The sequence below is a fragment of the Nicotiana tomentosiformis genome, chromosome 5 (genome assembly GCF_000390325.3).
Source record: "Nicotiana tomentosiformis chromosome 5, ASM39032v3, whole genome shotgun sequence".
Taxonomy (NCBI): Eukaryota; Viridiplantae; Streptophyta; class Magnoliopsida; order Solanales; family Solanaceae; genus Nicotiana; species Nicotiana tomentosiformis.
In genome coordinates, this window is record NC_090816.1 from 1,340,716 (window position 1) to 1,363,093 (window position 22,378).

General features: G+C 39.0%; 1 long non-coding RNA gene across 1 annotated transcript; it reads right to left on the minus strand.

Annotated features, from left to right (window-relative positions):
• Nucleotides 1-2,515: 2,515 nt before the first annotated feature.
• LOC138891745 (uncharacterized) lies at nt 2,516-5,750 on the minus strand. The gene is made up of 3 exons (XR_011408068.1): nt 4,979-5,750; nt 4,577-4,645; nt 2,516-2,715 (listed from the first exon to the last, which is right to left on the minus strand). It is a non-coding gene; the product is annotated as an uncharacterized lncRNA (long non-coding RNA).
• Between the last annotated feature and the right edge of the window lie 16,628 nt (nt 5,751-22,378).

Sequence of the window (22,378 nt, forward strand, 5' to 3'; positions counted from 1 at the left end):
GTCTATGGTACGCCGCTGGGACCAACTCCAAAATCTGCACAAGAAGTGCAGAGTATAGTATGAGTACACCCGACCCTATATACTCTGTAAGTGTCGAGCCTAACCTCGATGAAGTAGTGACGAGGCTATGACAGGACACGTACGTAAACAACCTATACAAGTATATACAAATACGAAGCAACAATAAAATAATAAATTAACACTTTATAAATTTGGGAGGGAACATGCGAAGGGAGTTGATATAATAATTTCAGCAGGAGAATTATAATTCCTCAACAATAAAATGAGCAACTGATGATATGAAAATGGCGCGGTACCACCCTTCGTGCTTTTACTCTCATTTGGCACGGCATCACCCTCCGTATTTTTACACTCTTTGAAAATGACACGGCATCACCCTTCGTGCTTTTACACTCTCTAAAAATGACACGACATTACCCTTCGTGCTTTTACACTCACAAATAGCACAGCAACACCATTCGTGCTTTTACATTCTTCCTTACCATGACAATAATATTATAAATAATACAAATGGCACGGCATCACCCTTCGTGCTTTTACACTCTTCCTTATCATGAAAATAATAATATAAATTTGGAAGAGTATTTAAATGCGGGAATATACACTTATCAATCAATTCAATACCAGAATACCGACTTCATCTTCCAAAATATTCAACAATAATTAAATGAATAACAATTTCACGAATAATAATCAAATAATCAATAATAAACTTAAGCAGGAATATCTTAATTAAATAGGCAAATGTTCACAATAAACAAATTCCACCTGCATGCTTTGACTCAACCACAATGCATATGTGATGACCCAAAAATATCATATTTAATTTAAACGTTTATTTCTGTATTCTATGAAGATGTTGAGAGCTTATCTGCTATGAGTTACGTATCACCTGAATAGTTGACGTTAATGGCGTTCCTTATCTAGTAATATATTGCTTATAATGTCACTGTTAGTATTGTTTTCATGTTTTGTTATGTTGATTGAATTATGTATGTATTGTTAGGATTGGTTTCTGGGATTCTCTGGTAGGTGGATAGGCCCAGTTCCAAAGGAAACTCTGACAAAATTTTTGAAAATTTTGGGAGTTAGTAAAAATTCGGGAAATTAAAATGGGTGAAAGAAGAGATAAGTTATGTTATGTGCTTGGGGGCAGACTCTACTTCTCATTTGAGGAAAATTAATACTATGGATACCAATTGGATATGATAACAAGTGTACGAGGCATATTATAAGTGATGTGCGGTCTAAGGAGAAGCCTAAGTCTAAGTCAAGTTGGAAATTTTCATAATAGACTAAAGTTTCAAATGGGTACGTACAAGACCATACTTTGAACGAGCATATCTACCTATATATAATGAATTGTGTGATGATCTACCTATCAAATGAAATATATCTGAGTCTAGTTTCTAACTCTTCAAACCGTTTGTCATTTGAACACTCCTACAAGAAGTTATGACCAAATTACCAAAGGCTAGTAAAATGCGAGTCTGCGGCCAAATCTGCGATCGCAGAACCATTATGCGATCGCAGAAGTGGTTATACGACCGCAAAACTGGTCGCATACCTGTCCAGAGAAGCCCATTTCTGGGCACCAATTCTGCGGTGCATTGTGCGACCCGCATACCCATTCTGCGGTCCATTATGCGACCGCAGACCCGATTTCGGAGGGTTAATTTTTCTATTTTCATAACCCAACCCCATTTTGATAAATAGACTTTGGGGCTTATTTTGGGGTAATTATGTGATGATTTTAGAGAGAAGTAAGAGTGTTTTAGAGAGATAAAGAAGCTCAAGTGCTTTGTTCATCAAAAATCTTGTTCAAGCTTTGAAATCCAACAAGGAATTATCACAAGATCTTCACCCAAGAGGTAAGGTTCTAACACCTATTCTTCAATTTCGAGTTTGGGTAACGATGGGTGATTATGAGTGTGATTCTTACATGTGAGAGTATTAGTTATACATGCTTGTACAAATAAGGTTATGGGAAGATTGTTGAGTTCAAATGGGTCAAGATTGGATTGAAAATGGTAGAAATCTTCAAACAAAACTTTAATTGAGGATTTGGAAGGCAATCCAATGTCGGAATTCAATAATTTTTTTATGGTTGAACTCGTATCGGAACGGGTGTTCGGATTTTGTGAGTTTTTTAAGGATTCGATACGTGGGTCCCATTGTCAATTTTTAAAATGAATTTTGGATTTTAATCCGAAAAATTAGTAATTTCATATAGAATTAATTCCTACGATTCGAATTGAGTATATTGAATTGTTTGTGACTAGATTTGAAGCTTTCAGACACGAATTCGCAAGGCAAAGGTGTATTGGAATCTTGAAATTTGTTTGCAAAGCGAGGTGTCTCGACCCAATTTCCCTTCCGTTTGGGTATCGTGATGTCACCTAGTTCCAGGGACTAGGTAAGCCTAACATTAATTGAAACAACAACATTCTTTAAATAATATCTAACAATATGAAATAGAAATCGCTTACAATTCCCAAAAATCGGTAGTACAAGTCATAAGCTCTACAGAGTGTCTGCTAGAAAACTTTTAAAAATACAACTGTCCAGAAATAAGAATAAACAGTGCAAACGAAAACTTGAAGGTGACTCCGAAGCCTGCGAACGCAGTAGCAGGTTTACCTTGAGTCTCCACAGCAACGACCCGCACAGCTACTAACGAACAAATACCTGGATCTACAAAAAACTATGTAGAAGTGTAGAATGAGCACACCACAGCTATGCCTTGTAAGTATCAAGAATAACCTCGGTGGAGTAGTGACGAGGAACAGTCAAGACACCCACTGGTCTAAATAAACTGAGCAAGTATAAGTATATGAATAGCAGAAATATGATATCTACATAAAGACTATGCAATATGGCTCACAATACAGTAATAGCAATAAGAAGGGAAACAACAAGTATCAGCGGAATACCATAAAAATGACACTGAAGAGTGAATGGAACACAACCTGAATCCGAAATCACAGATAAAACAAGAACAAATAATAACTCAGCAACAACGACCGCTTTCACATCAGGTTTTTGTCAACAAACTCCACGAGGTACCAAACCTCGAACAATTCACAACTCACGAGTCTCAATACCTGAACTCTAACACTTGGCATCATGTGCCTTCATTACACCTCATAACCGCACTGATGACTCGCGTGCCAAATAGAGCCATTTTCACATAGAAGGCAAGTAGGCAAGGGTGTGCATTTATACTCAACAATATCAAGAAAACCTCTTATCCGATAAGAGTGCTAAATTACGTGTATGCTTGTACAAGTGTCCTAACATAGTTCATACCAGCTGGTAAGCATAAGAAAAAGAACGAACAACACGTAGAATGTTTTCTCACAACTTTCACAAGATAAAGCTCACACAGGTAAGTGTACCACTACACAAATATCAACAACAGGAATGCCCCCAGGCTATCACAAATCATCACAAATCAATCTCTGACATAGCCCACCTTGTCTCGCCACGTGTGCAATAGTAAAGTAAATGCCCGCCTTGTCTCGCCACACGTGCATAATAATGTTCCCACCTTGTCTCATCACATGCCCACCCCCTACCCTCCCCTCCCCCCCCCCACACACATATATATATATATATATATATATATATATATATATATATCCCCCCTTATCACGCTGCATGTGCAAATATCAATAGTAATAGTAGCATGGCAGAAACCTCGTGCAACCCCATAACAAAGAGATGTCAAGAGAGGGCACTCCCGAGATACTGTCTCGTAGTCCCAAAAGTAAATATGCAATATAGGGGGATCTCCTAGAATACCATTCCGTAATCCCAAAGTAAATATGCAAGACATGGGGATCTCCCGGAATACCGTTCCATAGTCCCAAAGTAAATATGCAAGACGGGGGGATCTCCCGGAATACCGTTCCGTAGTCCCAAAGTAAATATGCAAGACAGGGGGATCTCCCGGAATACTGTTCCGTAGTCCCAAAGTAAATATGCAAGAACAACAAGTACAACAGCAATAATAACACTAATACAAGGTACGACAAGTAAATCAACTCAAGAATTTTAAATCACAAAGAAATGATAGAACTTGTTCACAAGGAATAACCACATTAAGGAATTCTAAGCGTAAAGAGAACATCTCAACAAGTAAAAACTAATATGTAGCAACGATCCCACAATATACAATTCAACAACAAGGAAGATAACACGAGTCAAATAATTCCAAATAGAGATAGGCAGTTGTGGAAAGATAGCATGACCATAGAAGGGGTAAAATCTCCAGTTAAGTCAAATAAGAGTCAAATAGGCAATAAGAGTGAATCCTAAAGCAATTAATTCTAATCAAAGCATGTAGAGGTGAAACTAGTAAATAGGAACTTAACCATATCAAGAATAACTTTATACTCAGTGAATACAATGACCTAAGAATACCAAAAGACCAAATTTCGACAAACAAGTCCAAGCACGCACTCGTCACCTCGCGTACACGGATTGCAATCAACATAGAAGACTCAAATCTTAAGGGGTAGTTCCCCCACACGAATTTAGGCAAGATACTTACCTCGAATCAAGCTCAATCAATCGGTCACAATGCCCTTCCCACGAATATCCGACTCCGAATGGCCCAAATCTAGCCAAAACAATTACATATCATAAATACAACTATAATAGGCTAATCTAATTAATGAAATCAAGATTTTAATAAAAATTCCGAAATCCGTCCTAAAAAGTCTACCCGGGCCCACATCTCAAAATCGTGTAAAAGTCACAAAATACGAACACCCATTTACTCACGAGTTCACTCGTACCAAAGTTATCCAAATCTGATGTTTAAATCCCAATCAAAACTCAGAAAATCGGTTGAAGAACTTGTCCCCCATTTTCAACCCCAAATCCAAAATTAAATGGAGAAAACAACTATATATTAATGGAATACAACCAAAAACGAGTTAGGAATCTTTACCCCAAAGCTTCCTCTGAAAATCCCTCGAAAAATCGCCAAATTCCGAGCTCTCAATGTCCCAAAATCGAAATGGGAAACAAACCCTCGAATTTCTCTTTTCTGCCCAGTAAACTCGCTCCTGCGAGCCTTCAACCGCACCTACAAAAATCCCATTGCATGTGCGAAAATCACTTAAGGGGAACTGAGTCCGCATCTGCGAACAAGGGCCACTTCTGCGAGCCCGCATCTGCGCTCCTATTTTGCTTTTGCGCGTCTGCTTCTGCGGATCTATGGCCGCAACTGCGGTCCCAGTTGGACAGGGCCAAAACCACTTCTGCGTCTCCATGGACACTTATGCGGCGCCGCACCTGCGGCCCAAAGTGCGCAGGTGCGATTACCCCAGGTGCAACAGCTCCAGCTATTGCATAAGTCCCAAACTCAATCTGTTAAGCATTTGAAACACACCCGAGGCCTCCGGGACCTCAACCAAACATACCAGCAAGTCCTAAAATACCATACAAACTTAGTCGAGCCCTTAAATCATAACAACCAATGCTAATAACACGAATCACCCTCCAATTCAAACTTAAAGAACTTGAAACTTCAAATTCTATAAACGACGCCAAAACCTACCAAACCAACCCGGAATGACGTTAAATTTTGCATCCAAGTCCCAAATAACATAACAGAGATGTTCCAACTCTCGGAATCGCATTCCGACCCCGATATCAAAAAGTCCACTTCCGGTCAAAATCTCCAAAAATTCGACTTTCGCCATTTCAATCCTAAATCAGCTACATACCTCAGATTCACAGTCCGGACATGCCCCTAAGTCCAAAATCACCAAATGGAGCTAACAGAACTGACAGAACTCTATTTCGGATTCGTCTTAACACAGCTTGCAGCCATTATCTTCGCTTTTCAGATATGGTGACATTACTTGTATGGGGGAGTGCCAGATCTTTACGGTTCCCCCACCGACCCAGTGACACACCAACCACGCCCCTTCTCTTTCTCCGATCATAAAGCCCCCTGATCCCTTTATTTGTCTTTCATCCCCCCTGAATAAGTAAGACCCCGCTCTTTCTAATTCAAAAAAAAGAGGGGCGAAGCGCCCGTTTGAAGTGGCGAAGGCCTATGCTACAGTAAGAAAAAAAGTACGTTGCCAAAACATCGTGAAGGATTCAGTGAACGTCTTGAAACTTAGTAACACAAGACAATTCACTGAATGGTTGTTGGCTCTACCGGAGGAGTCTGAAATCAACAACGTGTAGTTCTGACTACGGTCAAAAATCCTAAGACTTAAGCTTCCGTTTAAGGGACTAAGCATCCCAAAACACTCTGAATCATCTGGTAACTTAATTTAACCATGCACGGAAGTCAATACATATAATACGAAGCTGCTCAAGGCCATATGTTGCCGAACGAGACTTAAATTGTCAAAATGACTGGCCGGGTCGTTACACGAGGTAAGTGTCGTGGTTAACCTTGACTTGAGGGAATATAACTCTTAAATTATTTGTTATGTGAAATGCATGTGAACGACATATAGGCTAGGTGACGAGTGTCTATACGTCGTCAAATTAATTGTTTGCATAATTATTTGAAAAATCATAAATCGTTTTAAATGATGAATTAATTATTATATTAATTATTTCTCTCATGTTCTTTGCTCAATATCATGCCTTGAATCCATGCTATAATTGCTACATGATTATTTGATTTATGTGACTTAATTTTCACTTGACGTTTAGCATACTAATTATTAAAATGCCTATTACATCCTTAATTTTCACAATTAATTGCTACTTATTATCACTTATTTCTAATAAATCATAATTATTGTATGCTTGTTGTCTTATAATTTTATATTAATTATTGCATTTATTGGAGTAATTTCTTTTATAAGAATTGGTAAATGAATATATTGGAGGAGCGGGTTGCACGCCGCAACGGAAATGAAAGTGAATATATTGGAGAAGCAGGTTGCATGCCGCTACAGAATTGATTGAAATGAATATATTGGAGGAGTGGGTTGCACGCCACAACCGAATTGATTAGAAAGATATATGGGGATCGGGTTGCACGCCGCAACAGAAACTGATTGAAATAATAATTAGTTATGACTGCTGAGTTGGCTTTAACTATTGAAAATCAATACTTGTTTTATTTCTATTATTGTTGTTATTATTGTTATAGTGTACAGGTTAATATAAGTGACCTGCCTTAGCCTCGTCACTACTTCGTCGAGGTTAGGCTCGACACTTACTAGGTACATGGGGTCGGTTGTACTCATACTACACTCTGCACTTCTTGTGCAGATACCGGAGTTAGTCCTAACAGCGTATAATAAATTTGCTCGGATTCAGCTATTCGCATGAGACTTGAGGTATAGTTGCATGGCGTTCGAAATTCTGAAGTTCCCTTCCACTTTATCATAGCTGTGTATTTCTTTCAGACAGTTTTATTTTCATTCAGACCTTTATTTGTATTATTCTAGTAGCTCGTGCACTTGTGACACCAATTCCGAGATGGTATTTAGACATCGCTATTATTATGGATTATTCACTATATTTCAGACTTTACTTCCGCATTTGTTTCTTTGTTATTAATTAATTTAAAAATTATTTTTAAATGGCTAAAATTATTCTAATGTTGGCTTGCCTAGCAAGTGAAATGTTAGGCGCCATCACGGTCCCGAAGGTGAAAATTTTGGGTAAGTTGGTATCAGAGAACTAGGTTACATAGGTCTCAAGAGTCACGAGCAAGCTTAATAGAGTTTGAAGGATCGGTATGGAGACGTCTGTACTTATCTTCTAGAGGCTACAGAGTTTAGGAATAATTCCATTTCTTTCATTCTTTATCGTGCGACATTGATTTAGCTTGAAACATATATCTCATATTCCTTTGTATCCACTCGTGTATGACATTGCGCACTCGGTATTAGTTGTGCATCGATGGTTCGTGATGCCGCAAATGGACTACGAAGGAGCAAGAGATGCTCAAACATTGCCTCACCGAGTGGTTCCGACTGAAGATGCGGACGTATTGAGAGATCACCCAGTGAATCATGTAGGGGTGCAACGGACCTTGGCATATGGTTGATTTATACGAGATATGATGGTTAATATTATGGATCGTTAGACTTGTGACCTATGACTTCGCGCCGAGTGGGGGAGTCCACTATCAATGGATGGATTGCGGGGTCATGTGTTATATCAATTTTGGCCTGAAATGTGTATATGTAGTACTGAAAGGTTCCCCAAAATTTACACATGTTTAAGGCCTGAGATTTTGTAGAGGATAAGGTTGGTACTTGCGGTATGTCCGCCTCCTTAATAATCCTATACTTCAGAACCAAAGGAGTTAGAGAAACAACTTTAAATTTACAGAAGGTCTACTCAACGTGGACGTCAGAGTTGCGGATTTTGGGGTGCTTCGGAGGAACTACAGTAGTTGACGAGATTTTGGATTATGTGGTTCGTGCCAAGATTTGTCTGTATGGAGCTATACTTTTGTGATCTTTGTATATAAATAAGCATAAGGGTTACCCCAAAGAAGAATCGAAGAGTATGTTAAGAAATGATTTAGCTCAGCAGTGTTGAGTCAGCATAACAAAAAAAGAAATTGGCCTTGGGAGAGATAATTCTCCACCGGTGTTTGTGTCAAGCCTATGAAGAGGGTAGACCAGCCAATGCAACACTTCCCACTTGGCTCAGTTCTCAGAAACGTTTTTGAAAGAGTTTGTTTCCTGGACTCCCCATAATGTGTGGCGCATAGGGTTTGAACGGTTGCGTCAGGTCATCATCACGGTGTTAGAATATGCAATCATGTTCAATAGGTTAGCCCGTCATACTCCTAATTTGCTTCCTACAGCCAGAGAGCGAGTCCACAAACTCATTAAAGGACTCAATTATGATCGTAAAATTTTGTACGACTCTGGAGCTACAGGCTGATACTTCATTTCCACTAGTGGTAGAAACTACCAAGATATTAGAACGTGTTTGGGGAGAGGAAAAAGGAAACTAAGGAGACCAAGACATCTCGAAGTTCTGGGGAATTCAGTGGATTCTACTTTGTGAGTATAAATCATTATGGCGGGGGCTCGGGCAGTCGGCCAGCCCAGTCCGCACATCGGATTACTCGGGGTGCTCTTTAATGCACCACCGACATGAGTTTCCTAGAATGGTTATTCCAGTTATCTGGCACAGACTCAGTATGAGCAGCCAAACCCGCAAAGGGGTTGTTATGAATGCGGTGATACTTGTCACACCTCCTTTTTCCCGGGGGAATAGGAAAGAAAGGAATTTTTTCAATTTAAGTGACATTATTCGAAATGGAATTATTTATTTAATCAGAGTCGCCACTTGGGATAATTTCTGGTGTCCCAAGTCACCGGTTTATTTGAAATCCTAAATCGAGGAAGTTTTGACTCCGAATTACGGTCCGCAAACACAGAAGACCGGGTAAGGAATTCTGTTAACCCGAGAGAAGGTGTGAGGCACTCTCGGATTCCGTAGTTTTAGCACGGTCGCTTTAATCATACCTGGCTTAATTAAATTATTTAATTACTCATTTTTAGAACCTATGTATATTTACCTTTTTACCGCTTTTAATTGCTTGATTATTTATAATTATGAAATTATCTTGAAACGAGTCACGCGTACGTGTACTCTTTTTGTTTGGCACGTCAAGAATCATGTCACGCGTATATGTACACAATTCACAACATTTAATTATTTAAGAAAGCTTGGCCAAAGTCACGCGAACGCGTACCTTGATTTATTTTGAAAATCGTAATTATGTCACGCGAATGTGTACACAATCACGATGATAGATTAAGTCGCGCCTGAAGCATTTTCTATGAATATTCATTTTTTAAAAAAAAAACAGAATAAGGCATCCAGCACATAACACTCAAACCATTTAAAGAAGATGAAAAGTAAAGTAAAATACTAGTAGAATAGGGAAATGTGAAAATTTAGAACAAATGCATCTTGACAAAGAACTCCTAAAGCCCGAATTTTCAAATTTTAAAAAATCAGAAAAATTCCATGATCCTATCTTCCTTTGAACAAAAGTATTTGTGTCTTAAGTCACTTTAACATGGATTTTTCCTCCTCTAAATTATCTTAGATCAACAACGAACAGTGAAAGATTCATGACTAAATTATTTATCGAACTAGCTTCTCTATAAAACTAAACTACCAAATTAATGAAGAAACTTACCAAAGTAGAAGCACTATTATTCCTTTGGGTAAAAATAAAAACATGTTCTTGCTTAAAAAAAAACTTTTAACAAATAAAGGTGACAAACTTATTTATGCCAATTCTATAATTGTAGTAACTACATGATTAAACTCAAAAGATCAAAAGATTAACGTGCATCATATCCAAAATATTTAAAATAGATATGCGTCAAAACAAAAATGGGTCTTTAATGTGATCTATTTGATAAAGTTAACACTTCCGATAGAATTTCTCAATACCAAAAAAAATGGCAGAAAGCTTAAAATAAATATACTTGCCTTTTCAACAACTCCACCAAAGTTCTGTTCCCTCCAAAGATTTTACATATATACAACAAAACCTTATGCTTTCTTTAATAAAGAAATAATGCCAATATCTCATAAAACTAACTACAAATTAATGATATTATAAACTCAAAGCAGGCAGACATAAAAAGTAAAATACTCGAATCGTAGAGAAATGGAAAAGGGTAATGAAAGAGAGAAAGAAACGGACCTTAAGCGATGAAACCTTTCAAATATATATAGATAAGAAAATTCCAAATAAATCATCTCGTACAGTAGAGGAGATTAAACCCAATGCAAAACAGAGAATCGGAACTGAAGCTAAGGAACAGAACTCTGACAACCTCGAACTCGGAACCGCGAACGAAATCCCGAACTCCGTCTTCAAACTAAATAACTTCAAGTACACTGTTTTCCAAATGAATCTTTTTATAAAAGAACAATGCTTTTTTTTTTTAGTTCTGATTTTTGCTGTCCGATTGCACTCTTTTTACTTTGCTCCCCTTCTTTTTCTTTCTTCTGCCTTCCCCCCTTCTATAATGGGATTGTGTTTTATATCTATTGTGTGTGTGTGTGCAGATGATGGAGATCATGGGATGTGGTGAGGATGCGAGGGGTTACGTGAGAAGTGAGGGGTGTAGGGTGAGAGTAGATCATGGGGTTAGTTAGACTAAAAATGGGGATTATGGGATTGTTTATCTTTATTAAATCAGATTTTTACGTTTGTTTTATTTAGTTTACTTTTGTTTTATATTTTATTTTAAAAGATAAATTAATTTATAAAGATAAGAAGAGTAACCAACATTTCATGTAAGATAGGAAAATTAAATATTTACATGTACTTTAAGTGATACTAAGAAAAATTCCATAGCTTACTTATTAAAATAGAAATCATATATATATATATTTGAATTTTTTTTTTTTATTTTATTTTAGAAATAAAATTTATACTCTAAGAATGTGGTTATATTTTGTAGTTTTCTTTTTAGTAAAACCTATTAAGAGTAAGATAAAAGTTTAAAATATTAAAATTAGACCTAAAAAAATATTTACACTAAAATAGTATAGAATTTGGGTGCGGTCAAAAATTAGGTGTTCACAGCATGCCCCTCTTTGCTTGAAAACATGAAGAGTTTTCAAGCAAAGAAAATGAACAAGGTGACTGATTTTTGACCTCACTATTATTTAAAAAGGAAAAGAAGATAAAAGAAAAAAGTGCGACCGAGCCTTGGTTATAGGCAGCCTACATATCCCGAGTTATAAGAGAATCAGGTCACGTGTAGTTCAAGTGAAAATGACTGATAGATTATGCTTAGATGGAGAGTCGAGCGAAGTTCCGTCGAGGTTCCGATCCGCGGTTCCTACTATTACATCAAATGAAAAGAAAATTGCATACTCTTAAAATCTAGGAGTTACAAAATTTCTATCTAAATGTCATCTGGAATCTTGTCTTGATTCTTGACCCGCTTCTCCCATTGGCTTTAGACTGAAACTTAATGCTCTCAATGTAAAAGACTATAAAATATTCTCACAGGCCTGCTTTTTGATCAGGTGATAAAAAGATGGATGTTGAAATCCTATGTCTTAGCATGCATTATGTCAAAGATGGTTCGGCTGGTATTGAGATCAAACGTTCCACTTTCTCTGGCGAGAGATGAAATCTTATTTTTTGCACATCCAATCCGTACTTTGCAAAAACAACCTGCAAACCATCAGAAACAAACAAAACGAACAAAAAATTTCTGCCCCAGTTTGCTCTAGGAAATTTTTGTGAGTTATTGAAAATTCATTAAACTATATTTGCTATTACAGAATAAAGAATTAAGAAAAAAAGACACGTTTTTTTTTTTTTGAATAATAGGGGATGTTGTACCCTATGTTAATAAAAAGGAAGGCAACCAGGGGATGTAATACCCTATGTTGACAATAAGATGAGGCTCGTGGTACTCTGAGATGCTACTAGGGAATGTCGTACCCTATGTTGGCAGAAAGTAAGGTAGCCAGGGGATGTAGTACCCTATTTGGCAATAAGGTGAGGCTCTTGGCACTCTGGGATGCTACTAGGGAATGTCGTACCCTATGTTGGCAATAAGGTGAGGCTCTTGGCACTCTGGGATTCTACTAGGGAATGTCGTACCCTATGTTGGTAGAAAGTAATGCAACTAGGGGATGTAGTACCCTGTGTTGGCAATAAGATGAGGCCCGCGGCACTCTGAGATGCTACTAGGGAATGTCGTATCCTATGTTGGCAATAAGAAATGCAACCAGGGGATGTAGTACCCTATGTTAGCGATAAGGTGAGGCTCGAGGTACTCTGGGGTGCTACTAGGGAATGTCGTACCCTATGTTTCCAATAAGAAATGCAACCAGGGGATGTAGTACCATGTGTTGGTAATAAGGTGAGGCTTGTGGCACTCTGGGATGCTACTAGGGAATGTCGTACCCTATGTTGGCAAAACGATGAGGCATGTGGCTCTTTGAGATACTATTAGGGAATGTCGTACCCTATGTTAGCAATAAGAAATGCAACCAGGGGATGTAGTACCCTGAGGTGAAGATAGGGTATTGATTCCCTATAATAAAACTAAAAATAACATGATTACATGTATATTAGAAGGAAATCAAGTATTTGAGAACTTCACTTGGTGGTGTTTGTCTTTTCACGAACTGTTTCCTAAAATTGTTATGTTCCTATTCTGAACAAAGAAAGATTTGTTAGTTTTAAAATGGTGGTCAGTTTGTGGCCTTGATTTCTTGGGCGACTTGACCTTGCGTCTATTACACTTGTTAGAAAAACTGACTCCGTCGATGATTGTACAAGTTGCCGGGAGATTCTGTCTTTTCTTTCTGGAGATCTTCTTTCTCAACATCAAAACCTAACCATTTTGCGCCTATCACCATTTGTGTTCATAGTGCAAACAACCTTGCTTCCCAAAAATCTTTTAACTGAGTAACTTTTGTTGACCCTTGGAACATTGTTTAGTCCTTCCAGCCTTTTTCTCGTCAAGGAAAATCGCAGATGGCTTTATGCCTTTTCCTATACGGTTTATGCCCAGCAATCTTTGCTTTATATAACGGGGAAACTGTAACCAATTTTGCGGCCTTTTCTTTGCTTTGCTTTGACAAGATTATACTGAAAGGGACTCAAAAAAGTAATGGAAAGAAAATAAGAAGGTGAACTAATAGGTATTACAACTTAATCAAGAAGTGTCCCTTTCAGAGGAAAGAATAAGAAAGGACTTATCTGGAGGAAATATGCTGACTTCAATGAACATGACATGCACTTTGGACTGGATGCCTGATCCGTTTGAACCGTCTAATTCTCAAAATCTACTATAAACTTAACTTTGAAACTAAGTTCTGTGCCTTGACCATGCTTGTGTCGGGATGTACGAAGCCTTAAATCGATCAATGATGCCCTTTGTGGGTTTTCACCAATTAACCTCTCTCATTTGCCTTTCTCTCAACTCACAATTGCCTTATAGTGCCCGTGAAGGTTTTCACTAATAAGACTCTCTCATTTATTTTTTCTCTCTTCAATGGCTGAAGCATTACCCGTAGTATACTGACTTAGCATTCTCGAAAGTTGATCAGAAGGTCTTAGCAGGGAAAGGTAAAAAGAACTATTCAACTGAATTATAACTTTTGGAACCATTTTGATGGAACAACCATCGAAAATAAAATAAAATCATGCCCTAGTTTCTTTGAATACTGGAAAAATATGGATTTTTATTTTGGTGTGACCGAACCCCAGAGTGAGGCTGCCTACGTATCCTTTCGGAATCAGGTCGAACGTAGTTCAATTAACATGAACATTTTTTTTTAAAGTACATTGGTTCCAAAAGAGGGGAAAACAAAGAAATATAAAAAAGGCTTCAAAGGGATAACTAGGGTTGACCAGTGTTTGGGTAGCGAGAATGATAGCCTTTCGTCATCCCAACCTGAGAATGCTAAATATAAGAATGCCCCAACATAGCCATGTCATACATAGTATCTCTTGACCGCATCTGCGTTGACGGATATATCAGTCACCTTTCCTTCTATATCTACCAAGTGTAGAGCTCCTTTTGACAATACTTTCTTGACGAGGTAAGGACCTTGCCAATTTGGGGCAAACTTTCCTTTTGCTTCTACCCGGTGCGGAAAGATACGTTTCAAAACAAGTTGTCCTACCTCGAATTGTCTTGGGTGCACTTTCTTATTGTAAGCGCGTGCCATTCTTTGTTGGTATAACTGACCAAAACAAACTGCCGCCAAACGCTTTTCATCAATCAAATTCAACTGTTCCAATCGGGACTTCACCCATTCATTGTCCTCAATCCCTACTTCAACAATGATTCGGAGAGAGGGAATCTCAATTTCAGCAGGTATGACCGCTTCAGTTCCATAAACCAATAAGTAGGGTATTGCGCCAACTGATGTACGGACAGTTGTCCGGTATCCCAAAAGAGCAAAAGGTAGCTTCTCGTGCCATTGTCTAGACCCTTGGATCATCTTCCTAAGAATCTTCTTGATGTTCTTATTCGCAGCTTCAACAGCTCCATTAGCTTTGGGACGGTAAGGAGTAGAATTGCGATGCTCAATTTTAAATTGTTCACATACCTCCTTCATCAGATGACTATTCAAATTAGCAGCATTATCTGTAATAATGGTTTTTGGAATACCGAAACGACAGATAATGTTGGAGTGAACAAAGTCTACTACTGCTTTCTTGGTAACTGCTTTCAATGTAATAGCTTCCACCCATTTGGTGAAGTAATCAATTGCAACCAAGATGAATCTGTGCCCATTTGAAGCTTTTGGCTCGATTGGGCCAATGACGTCCATTCCCCAAGCAACAAAAGGCCAAGGAGCCGACATAGGATACAACTCTGAAGGAGGCGAGTGAATCAAATCACTGTGAATCTGACACTGGTGGCACTTGCGAACAAAACGAAAGCAATCTCGTTCCATAGTAAGCCAATAATATCCTGCCCGAAGGATTTTCTTTGCTAGAACATATCCATTCATGTGCGGACCACAAACTCCCGAATGCACCTCATTCATAATCATTTCAGCTTCTTTGGCATCCACACATCTCAACAAATTCAAATCCAGAGTTCTTTTGTATAGGATTTCCCCACTCAAAAAGAAACCATTAGAGAGTCGCCTAACAGTTCTCTTTTGATCCCTATTAGCATGTTCCGGATATTCTCTTGTTTTCAGAAACTGTTTAATATCATGATACCATGGTTCACTATCTGGTTCTGCTTCAATTGTATTGCAATAACCATGTTGATCCCGAATTTGAATTTCTAATGGGTCAATGTGAGTATTACCCGGATATGGAAGCATTGAGGCCAGGGTGGCCAAGGCATCAGCTAATTCATTGTGAAACCTGGGAATGTACCTGAATTCGATGGACTTGAACCTTTTGCTAAGATCCTCCACACATTGTCTATATGGAATGAGCTTGATGTCTCGAGTCTCCCAATCACCTTGAGCCTGCCGAATAAGCAAATCTGAATCTCCCATCACCAACAATTCATGCACATTTAGGTTTATTGCCATGTTCAGACCCATGATACAAGCTTCATATTCTGCTGTGTTGTTTGTACAGAAAAAACGAAGTCGCGCCGTGGCAGGGTAATGTTGCCCAGTAGGTGATACCAGAATTGTCCCAATCCCTACGCCTTTGATGTTGACAGCCCCATCAAAGTATAGTTTCCAAATTTGACTGTCATCTTGGACTACTTCTTCAACTAAATTAACCTCTTCATCTGGGAAATATGTGTTCAAAGACTCATACTCATCATCAACCGGGTTTTCTGCCAGATGATCAGCCAAAGCTTGTGCCTTCATGGCAGTGCGAGTGACATAAACAATATCAAACTCTGTGAGCAAGATTTGCCATTTTGCTAATTTGCCAGTTGGCATCGGCTTCTGAAAGATGTACTTCAGGGGATCCATTCGGGATATGAGGTAAGTTGTATAGGCCAAAAGATAATGCCTAAGCTTCTGGGCGACCCAGGTTAAAGCGCAACATGTTCTTTCCAAAAGAGTGTATTTGGCCTCATAAGTGGTGAACTTTTTGCTCAAATAATATATTGCTTGTTCTCTTTTGCCTGTGACATCATGTTGACCCAGAACACAACCAAAGGAACTATCCATTACTGACATATATAAAAATAGAGGCCTACCAGGTTCCGGCGGGACCAAAACAGGGGGATTTGACAAATATTCCTTGATCTTATCAAAAGATTCTTGGCACTCATTTGTCCACTTGATAGCGGCGTTCTTTTTCAACAACTTAAAAATAGGCTCACATGTTGTTGTAAGCTGCGCGATGAACCTGCTGATGTAATTCAACCTCCCGAGTAAACTCATGACTTCTGTTTTGTTCTTCAGGGGAGGCAGCTCTCGAATGGTTATTATCTTGGAGGGATCTAACTCAATGCGTCTTCGACTAACTATAAAACCCAAAAGCTTCCCAGAAGGAACTCCAAATGCACATTTGGCTGGATTGAGTTTGAGATTGTACCTTCGTAGCCTTTCAAAGAACTTTTTCAAGTCTTGCACATGGTCAGCTTGTGTTCTCGACTTAATGATCACATCATCAACATACACTTCAATCTCTTTGTGTATCATGTCATGGAACATGGTAGTCATGGCTCTCATGTAAGTTGCCCCTGCATTCTTCAAACCGAATGGCATAACCCTATAACAATAAGTTCCCCATGGAGTTGTGAAGGCGGTCTTTTTTGCATCTTCTTCATCCATCAGAATTTGGTGATATCCGGCATAACAACCCACAAAAGATTGGATCTCATGTTTAGCGCAATTGTCAACAAGGATATGAATGTTGGGTAAGGGAAATTTGTCCTTTGGACTTGCTTTGTTTAAATCCCTATAGTCAACACAAACTCTGATTTTCCCATCCTTCTTTGGCACTGGCACAATATTTGCTAACCATGTAGTGTATCGGACGACCCTGATCACATTTGCACTTAGTTGCTTCGTGATTTCTTCTTTAATCTTATCACTCATGTCTGTCTTAAACTTCCTTTGTTTTTGTTGGATTGGTGGAAAATTAGGATGTGTGGGAAGCTTATGGACCACTAGATCGGCACTCAAACCCGGCATGTCATCATACGACCAAGCAAATACATCTCTATACTCAAACAAAACTTGAATTATGGCATCTCTCGTCTTTTGTTCAGTATGAATGCTTATTTTTGTTTCTCTGATTTCTTCAGGACTTCCCAGGTTAATTGCCTCAGTTTCATTTAAGTTAGGCTTAGGCTTATTCTCAAATTGATCCAATTCCCTTTTTATTTCTCTAAAAGCCTCATCTTCGTCATACTCAACTTCTTGATTCATTATTTCGAGATTAGACAGCTTTTTAAGATCTGGGCATGAATTCCGCGTGCATGTCATGTTTTTAAAGCCAGCACTATCGAAACTGAAAATGATAAGAAATTAACAAAAATTAGGAAAATAAAAAGATAGAATTTTACTACGAAAATGGAACTTCATTTCATTGAATTTGAAAGGATAGAAGGGTTAACATCATAGCAAAGCAATTAAACTAAAATATCTGGATTACAACCCTTAAAATAATCCAAATACAGAAAAAACAACAAAACAGGCTACCAAGTCTCCTTCCTGATGGGAAGAGGAATTGCTTCCCAGTTGCTGAGCGAAGAATCTAGACCAATCAGTTGAACACTTACCCGGCTAGGGCCCTCCCCAACTTGAACCATATTGATCTCATAAAACATCTCCTTGAGACCCTGGCAAACTCCGTCAATGTCATCCTGAGTAGAATGATTTTGGACTTCTTCAAATTGTGGCTTGACAAAAGAGTAGGCAATGTGAGGGATTGGTTTGGACAGATTCCAACCATTCTTTTTGCGGGCCTTGGCTCTGTCTATGTCAGCTGATGTTGGTTTAAAGCCCAAGCCAAAGGTATTTTTCTTCGAAAATGGAGCAATGGGGTTCACAATTCCTTGTAGAGAGGATCCCAATCCTTTTCCTGGTTCATAGCCGTTCCTCAACATCAGCAAAGCTACTATCATAGATGTGGCTAAAAGACGGGGATGCAGAATTGGTTTTCCTTCTTCCACTTGGTCCACCTCAATCACCTCAAATGCTTGATATATGATAGATTCACATCCTTCCTTGGCGTCGATATATGGAATGGACGGGTCTTTATAGACAGATGAGTCGTCCTCCCCATGAACAATAATTTCTTGCCCGTCACACTCGAATTTGACCATTTGATGTAGGGTGGATGGTACAGCTCTGGCCATATGGATCCACGGCCTTCCCAAAAGAAAATTATAGGAAGTTTCCATATCTAACACTTGAAAGACAATGTTAAAATCAACTGGGCCGATTGTCATGGTGAGTTCGATTTCCCCAATAGTGTCTCTTTTTGAACCATCAAAAGCTCTGATGCTGACATTACTGGTTCGAATTCTGTTAGTGTCGATGTTCAGCTGTTGTAGAGTAGAAAGAGGACACACATCTACACTTGAGCCTCCGTCAATCATGACTCTCTTTACGTAGTGCCCTTCATATTTGACCATAAGATGCAAAGCTCTATTGTGGCCAGCCCCTTCCTCAGGCAAATCATCATCGCTGAAAGTAATTCTATTTACTTCAAAGAATCTTTCAGCCATTTTTTCTAGCTGATTCACCGTTGTCTTTTCTGAGATATATGCCTCGTTCAAAGTTTTGATCAACACACGACGATGCTCTTCTGAATGCAAAAGCAGAGATAACAAAGATATCTGAGCAGGAGTTTTCCTTAGTTGGTCAATGATTGAGTAGTCTTGCAATTTCATCTTCTTTAGGAATTCCTCCGCTTCTTTTTCTACAACGGGTTCTTTCACTGGCAAATGACCTTCTCTGGCTTGCTTAGCTTTTCTCAATTCCTCTGGTGAATAACACCTTCCAGAGCGGGTCAAGCCCCCCATTTCACCTGTTTCTTCAACTATCTCTTTTCCTTTGTATGTCATGACAGTCTTGTTATAATTCCAGGGAATAGCTTTTGTGTTTGTCACTATGAGTTGGGCAACAGGTCGGATCACGACTGGCTCTGTTATATTTCCTCAAACCATTATTCGGAATGATCTTTTGAATGCCCCCGGGGATGTAAAGTTTTGGCCCACCCAATTGAACCTCAACCTTTTTTGTGCTTCCAGGAACATAGAGAATCGTTTTTTCAGAACATGCCAAGTTCAAACTAGAATTCGCACCTTTCACCATCAATGGTGCCAATTGCGGCGGGCTCACTATCACTTTTGGTTCTGACCCTATGGTTCTAACAACCATCTGTGTCTTGCCAGACTGCTTATAATCCCGATCATCACAAATCATCCCAATAAAATGTGTATTATCATGAGTTGGGAGCGGATTGTTTGTGATATTAGGAGTATCCTCATTGTTTGTTACCACAATTGCCTTTGCTTCAATCAAATTTTCAATGGCTTTCTTTAATGTCCAACAGTTTTCAGTACTATGCCCTTGGGTGTTAGAGTGATACTCACATCTTGCATTTGAGTCAAAACCTTTTGAATTTGGATTCACATAGCGCGGTATAATAGGTTCAATCAACTTCAACTGCATCAACTTTCGAAATAGGCTTGTATACGATTCTCCAATTGGGGTGAACTCTTTCTTTGGCTCCTGTTCTCTCACATATTCTTGTCGGGGACGAGGATTATATGGTGCCTCAAAATTCAGCCAGAGTTGACGGGAGCCTTGTGGAATCGGTGCCCGCCATTGTTGGTGATTGGGAGGCCTAGCATAAGCCTGAGCATTAAACACTGTGTATTGTTGCAGGGGAACTGAGTATCGAGGACCTTGAGGCAGATAATAATGTTGAAGAGAATTGGATAGTCCTTGTTGGAATTGCACGTAAGAAGGAGTTATTCCTCTTTGAACTCCTCCGAACCCAGATGCCATCATGGATCCTTCCTCCTTCTTTTTCCGATTTCCGAAATTGCCTGACCCGCTTTGAATTGCTTGTGTGGTTGCCTTAAGGGCTGCCTGACTCACAATTTTGCCTGACTTCATGCCATTCTCAACTATTTCACCAATCTTAATCGCCTCAGTAAAAGGTTTACCGATGGCGGTCAACATGTAATGGAGGTAATCAGGATCCTGAGCTTGGAGAAAATAGTCAATCATTTCTGCCTCTTTCATTGGTGGTTTGACCCTAGCAGCCTGCTCTCTCCACTTGATTGCATATTCTCTGAAGCTTTCTGCTGGTTTCTTCTTTATGTTGACGAGAGAGGAGCGGTCTGGCACTATATCAATATTGTACTGAAACTGTTGGACAAAATCTTGAGCCATGTCATTCCAAACGTGCCAGTGAGAGATGTCTTGATCTATGAACCACTCTGAAGCAATTCCTGTCAAACTTTCCCCAAAATAAGCCATGAGCAATTCTTCTTTGCCTCCCGCTCCCCTTAGTTGGTTACAATACCTCTTCAAATGGGCAACAGGATCACCATGCCCATCATACTTGTCAAACTTGGGGGTCTTGAAGCCGGGTGGCAAATGAACATGGGGAAACATGCATAGATCGTTAAACGAAACACTCTTGTGGCCCCCCAAACCCTGTATGTTTCTCATAGTTTGTTCCAAGCTCTTCATTTTTCTGGTCATTTCCTCTTGTTCCATATTCTTTTCGGGCTTTTCGATCTCAATTGGGAACACGTTATGAGAAGTGTGCTTGTATGAATCTGGAACCTTTAAAGTCAGTTCTGGAGAGTAATGTTGGGCATCATGAGCATCCAATTTTGGATCATTATTGGACTTTTGAGCAAGAGCCGGTTGAGGGATAGTGAAAGTATGGACAATGGGTATAGTAGGTGGGTCATTTCTGAGAGGTGCGATTGGAGGACGTGGAATGGAGGTACTGGGGATAGTGGGCAGGTTAATGCTCGGACTGAATCCAGGTTGGTACAATGGGTTACTTGTTATGGAGATAGGCACTTGAGTGGCAACTGACACATTATGAAGATTATCCGAAGGCCCTATGGATAGTGAGGGCGGTGCTTGTCCATTCACCAAGGCTTGGTACATCTCTGCCGATTGTTGCTTCAACACTCTTACTTCTTCAACCAGTCCTGAACCTTGTTCAACCAATTGTCCATGGACATCATCATTATCTGACTCATTCTCACTGTTGTTTGCCATTCTAATTTTTCCTTTTGATCTCGTGTTGTAAGGGTGAGTCGCCAGTTTAAACCACAAACCAACCACCTCTGTTTTAATTTATCTTAAAAAATGACAAACAACAAACATGTTAGAGTTAGGCATTTTGCAGATATTAATCACACATTATATGTTATGCACCTAATGCCATTTTCATTTCTAAAATGATCTTGGAAGGCTTTATGTTTCATCCCGGCTTATTGATTTATTGGTTTATTTTCATCTTGAATTTAGCGGGGGTTTTTTTTTTTTTTATAGATTAATTATGGTTATGATCGCATCCGATGAGGATTGCCTACGTATCATGACGCCGCATGAATCAGACCATTACGTAGTTCAGGGGAAAATAATAATAGTTTTTTTTTTTTAACAAAACGAAATAATACAATAACAGAAAGGACATTACATTGAAAATGACTTACCAAACTCTGACAAGACTAAAAGACAGCGATTTTAAAGATTCAACAATGACTCAAACTAAAACATAACTACTACATAAAAAGTTCTAACAACTACGACTATAATTCAACTCCACAATCTTCTGGCTTTCAAACACTGGAACATCTACTCATGGTGGGGCTTGCCCTGGTTGACCCCCTAATGTACGGTACATCCTTTCTAACTCTGCTTCAAGATGACGGGCAAAAGTAGGTGCATGCTCCAAAAACTTCTCATAATC